Consider the following 6,293-nt stretch of genomic DNA (forward strand, 5'->3'; position numbering starts at 1 on the left):
GGAGAGGTACCGGGATCTCTGTTGCTTCTTTAAAAAAAATACTTATTTATGATATTAATGTTATCAAATACACCCAGGATACAATATAATTAGTGCAATATAACTAGATGAGAAAGTTACCTAAATACCTACGTACTTAATCGTCACTGTTTGATAACCCAGACATGATATAAGAAAGTAAATAACACTACATGAATTGCATCGTGCGATATTTAAAGTGGATGTTTGAATTAGTTATTAAAGTGCAAATGTTATCAATGCAATCATCCTTGACAACGGCAGGGTCAGATCGCATTTTGATTTTAATATGAACGAGTTTCATTTAACCTACTAAGGATAATGTATGAAACAATTTTTGTAAAAAAAATCTTGTTACAGTGTGTCAATTGACAAACAAAATTTGTCATTTAATTAAGAATTATATTATCCATGTGGAGACAGTTTGAAACACTTAAGATATGTTTCTGTGTTAAATGTGCGTTTTGCGTATATATATGATATTTTCTTTACTTATTCATAATAGATTAAGCGAGATCAAAAATTTAAAAAAAAAATAGTTCTTGTTAAAAGGTCTTATGTCATTAAGTATCAGATAAATAATTCAACTCTCTGTAAAATAATTCAACAATAGAATAAAGTTTATTAATAATAATAGTGTTTTGTTGCATTTTTTAAAAATGGTTTGGACAACGGCTCTAGTTTAACATACAGGATAAATTAACATAAATAAAATAATAAGTATTATAATTGTTTGATTTGAGAACTCTTTTAAGTAAAATATAAGCTTTACAGTAAAAATTGTAACCACAACATCTCTATCTCTCTTCTATATACTTGCATTTGTAGCAATAAATATTAATATTATAGAAATCATTGATCCCAAAATTCACATATTCACATTACATAAGCGGTCCTCCACTTCATACAATGTTATTTAAGTAATTTACATAACCAAAAACATATGAAAGATACATAAAAACTTTCAATGTAGCCATTATTGTTAAAGGGAACACAGTTAACACTGTAATCAAATAATGTTGAACATGAACAGAAATTCAACGAATCTTCCTATTAACAAAAATTAAAAACTTGGGACAAAAACTGCATACCTCTCCAGTTTGTCAATGATGTAACTCAATTTGTAGCTTGTTTGATACTTTATCGTAATAAAAATCATCATCAACACTATGTATTGATAGGACTTGTATTACCGTTTAAATATTGTTTATAGATTATTATTACTCATGGTTATTTATAGCTAATTATTCATACTATTAATATGGCTATGACCCTATAGCGTGAATTCGCCTTTAATAGCCAAATACCACGGCAGAACACGATCTGATAAAGATATTGTAAAGTTTGCGGATGAAAAGTGCACAATGTTAGCCGAAGTGGAGGATGAAGATGATGCTGTACGAAAAATCGATGACCTTGTACTTTCTGATCGATTGGATCCTTTGGCGCTGCGTAGGTATGAAGGCTCTCTCTGCATCTTTTATGACACAAACCATGTGTTCCGAAGAACTCTTCGGATTAATTAAATCATCAGACGTCAAGACTGAATGAAAAATCCCACCTGTTCCACCGTAACGTCTGGCGTTCTACTACAGAGAGCTTTTTAAGACACTTCTTGCTGCGCACCACCTCTTTATGGAACCAGCTGCCATTCTAGGTAATTCCAAACCGTTACCACTTAGGGGTTTTCAAGAGTGTACGACTATCTTAAAGGTGACCCTCGTGCTCGTTTGCGTTGTGTCTTATTCAAAAAGTGTGCAAAATTATGGATGATGATGACGACGTTGATGATGATGGAAAAGATGGCTGATTAGTATTCCATGACTAGTATTTTGCCCTTAACTTATTTATTCTTATCTAATCTCTAAGCACAACAAACGATAAGCTATTGTAAGTAACACATTTTAAAATCACAGTTAATCCTTAACTATTTAAAAATTATCTTGCATTGTAATTCACTTATCTTGCAAATCGTATTCTTTTAACTGGCAACATGTTACATTTTAATTATATAAATTTTAGTAAACAGTCGAGAATATTTCAAAACAGAAACGTAAGGTCTGAATTAATATTAATTAGATTCGCAAATGCTTGTAGAGATTGGGCAATACATACATTGTTCCAAGGCAATTGGCTTATATTAATGTTATGTTTATGATTAAGTACTTTTTATTTAATATATGTCTGTACTATTTTCCTTTCTAAATTATTTCGTGGTACGTGGTTCATGTTAAGTTTTTTTAAATAATTTTAGTGGCAACTATGTCTTAAAAGCATAAATATGAGTGAATATGTGCGTGTGTGAATGGATGTGTATGCGCATGTATTTGAGAGTGTAACTGGTAGTTGTTATGATCGTGCACTGTGTCTGGGTTAGTTTTTGGAACTTAAACGTTATGACGTTACGTAGTACGTTGGCCAGAAACAGTCCTTCGTTTTGGCGTTGGGCTAGGTTAGTTATCAAAACGTCTGTTCTTAGTTGTGTCCGTATTTGTAAGTCCATGGAGTTTGTGATCTTCAACATCATCCCTAAGATGTATAGCTTTCTTACTGCATAGGTTTTTGTTTCTAGATGGAGGCTGACTGGCGGGTATCTAAACGGTCTAAATAAAGTATAAGTTTCACCGTGAATTTTAAACGATCGTTAAACAAGAAGAATAAACAGTATATTAATGAAAAGCTTATAGATGTATAAGACATATGTATATAATGTATGTCCAATCCTTACCCGATACGGAGTTGGATTTCAAAATAAGCAGGGATTTTTTAAATTAAAAATAAATCAACGCATTATCGCAATTTTTATATATTGAAGGTAAAATTATGCATATGGCACAAGAAGCGCCTGCGGCAATATCAATTTGTAAAATAAATATAACTTGTTGATTAATAATAAAATAACCTTAACAGTTATTTCTACTAGTAACTATGTGCTCTTTCGTTCAGTTGTTTTAATATGTAAATGGATAATTGAAGTACCATTATCTGTTTTTCTGGCGTTTAATAAGTTAAGAATTATTGAGTTAACACAATTTATATGCCAAATAGTGGTATACCCGCTACATAAATTACATTAAGTATATTCGAATTTATATAATATTTGATCACTGTCCTTCAATTTGGTTCCAAATTTTGATCTACTTTAGTTAACGTATGATTTTCCGCTTTAAGGCGCAGTTTCCGGCTGTTTTGTCATTTACGAGTAGAACTATTGATTGAATAAAAAGAGTTCGCATGGGACTGTGGGAAGTTACGCCAACAACGAATTTCTATGCTTCTAACATTTATGGTGCTTATAGGTAGTTGTGACGTCTAATCGTCTTATTAAAAAGTAAATCTGTTTAATAACACCGTTTCCATTAAATAGTTTCTTCTCTTTCAGGAATACAGGCAGAACCTCTCTGAGGTGTATCAAAGGTGAAGCACTGTGACAGAAAAATAACACCTTTATTTGAATGTCATCAGATACTGATATACCGGCGATACTTTGGGTTTATCCATATATCAGCATCGGTGATATTTTAATTGCCGATACAACCATACTTCAAATTTCGCGCTTTAAAAAGTAATTTAAACTTGCATCCTGTTTAATTTAGTTCGTTGCAAACGAGGCACGGACTATCTATGCCCGGGGAATCCCTGCGTTTTGTTCAGTTTGTTGTCTCTCTCAACCGCTATGTCCCCCGCGTATTCCATTTCGCGCGTAATATGTTTTCGTTACCAATTTAATAAAATTACAAAAATCTTACCAATGTTAATTTTCATTAATAACAGTTATGTATTTTAATTTAATTATTATTCTTAATTTTAATACTTAACCTTTAATCTTATTCAAAGTTGGTGACGTTTATATTTAAAAAAAAAAGAAAAAACTTTAACCAAAGTTGATATATTTTCCCTGTATCGTATCGGCAAAAAGGCATCTCAATGCATCCCTATTTAAATGTTATATCGAAATATATTCATGACTTTTATACATTTATGAACGTTTGAAAACGTATCTGTGGAATAAAAATAAAGGGTTTTTAGTGTGTAGAGTTAGATCTTTTGCCTCCTGTCAAAAAAACATTCTTTATGATAAACCATTATTTTGTCATCCTGTCATGTCATATAATAGAGACCCACTCTTAAGAATACGTCCCGAATAATTATTGATATATTGTCTACTTTATAGTATTTATACATATAAGTGAAATAGATACTGCAATAGTAGAGTAAAGCTATATTTAGAACGAGTTTTGGAATGGTTCAATAAGTTAAGTCTCTTTAGCGAAATAAGTCACGATGTTTATTCGAAATCAGTAAGAGTGTATTTGTAATTATTCAAATCCCTAACTTCTAGGAATCCCAGGAGGTTGTCTACGTGTGTAAAAACTCAGCACAGACTTTCTCTGTGGTTCTTTTTCCTGGTACAACAAGGAAACGTCTGTTAGATCCAGAAACGTACTTCCTAAATCTATTTATAGATAATGCGGTGTTAACGGATATTAATTCTTGCCAAAATTAAAGTATATAACAACTTGTTATTGTTTTCGGTGTGATTATCTCTTTTATTTCATTAAAGGTGCGTCAATAATTTGCTCGTTCGTATACTATATAATATTATTATAACCCATTCGATTTTATATATGTATAATTTAAGCTGTATAAATAAAAGTTATATGTGAATTGTGCATATGTTTAAAACACGTACTTTAAAGTTTGCAATAATTCCAAAATGCGGGTTATATGTTTATTGTGCTTTGACGAGTTATTGTTTTTTTAAGTTCCCTAATCACAGTAAAACAGATTACCACAGTTCTAAATTGTTTTTTATCTTCAGGCTACAATTCTGAATACATTTCGTTTAAACAGTTTAAAGCCCAATTAGGTTTTTTTGCGACACTGACATTCTGACTGCGAATTGCGGCTACACTAATACCTAATTTTATAATTTTAGCATTGATTCATACAATAATTGATACGAGAAAAAGAGTGGCAGAGAACTTCTTGTCACTTCTTTTTGTCCGTCACAAATATAATACAACTACAACAAATATTTGACATGAAACCTGGCATTTAACGTAAATTTTTATTGGTTATTAGTTACGTTCATTTTGCATACCCTACAGGAATAAAACTGAACTAAAGTTACATAAATTAAATTGAGTGGCTCAAACGAATGCCTTTGATAAATGTAAATTTCAGGACGCCATAGCTTTCCTGCGCTGTAATATTTTTCATACGTTAGATAGATTAATAGTAGAGCTATAGTTCTTTGTATAGGAGGTGTAATTTTTTTTTAAACAGCACTAGGCAGACGTTTGGGCGCAATCACTGATGTTGAGTAAGATGCAGCCTACCATACAAGCCAGTCCAAGAGCTGCCTATTGATTTGTTTATATATAAAGCAATCATGTCCGGAAGCCTGGTCCGTATCACAGGTTCTTACCTAGTTTGTAAACCAGTCTCCCAATACCTTGTTAACTGTAATGTTTATTGCAAATGTTATATGGGAGAAAATAAAGAAAATTATAATTTTATTTCTGATAAGTTCATTTAATCAAATTAATATATATATTAAATACCGCAACCTCGTTACACTGTCTGCTTTAAGTATAGACACGTCGATTAATACACAGGGGTAAAGTGCATTAACATTCACTTTGTCACTTTCGTTAATGTTGCAATTCACTAGGAACGTACCTCGGCTTGCCCTAAAGTTCAAGATCAAAAGAAAAGTAGATTATACTTATAGACAGTTATATGATGGCCGTGACCGTGATATGATGAGATCGTATTAATAAATACGCTAGTCTTAACAAGTATTTTGGTATATCTTAAATGATATCATAGTTTTGTAATAACAACTGTCACTATCACACAGTTTGTGCGAATTTAAGATTTGCATCTGATAACGAGGTGGAACCTGCATGTTGTGTAGGAATGTGGTGGTGGGTGGTGGAATTGAGTGTTTCCAAATGTTTTATTATATTGGTTTGGAGTAATTGTAAAAAAGAGTATAATCATTCTCTACATTCCTGCTAAATTGTGACAATAGCTTCACAGCCTCCCAGTACAACTAGTATCACTACCATGGGTGGTAATTAACAGGCGAGTCTCCAGTCCATTCACCTATTCCATATATTATGAGAAAGGAAAATACAGCAATGAGAAAGTACAGAAAACAATTCAACTTTTTGGCTTTCAGTATTTTTGTAAATTCGCACACAGACATACATACAATACATTAATATATACATTATAATACACGGGGGTAAGGTTTACATTAACCT

The sequence above is a fragment of the Pieris brassicae genome, chromosome 10, assembly GCF_905147105.1.
Source record: "Pieris brassicae chromosome 10, ilPieBrab1.1, whole genome shotgun sequence".
NCBI lineage: Eukaryota > Metazoa > Arthropoda > Insecta > Lepidoptera > Pieridae > Pieris > Pieris brassicae.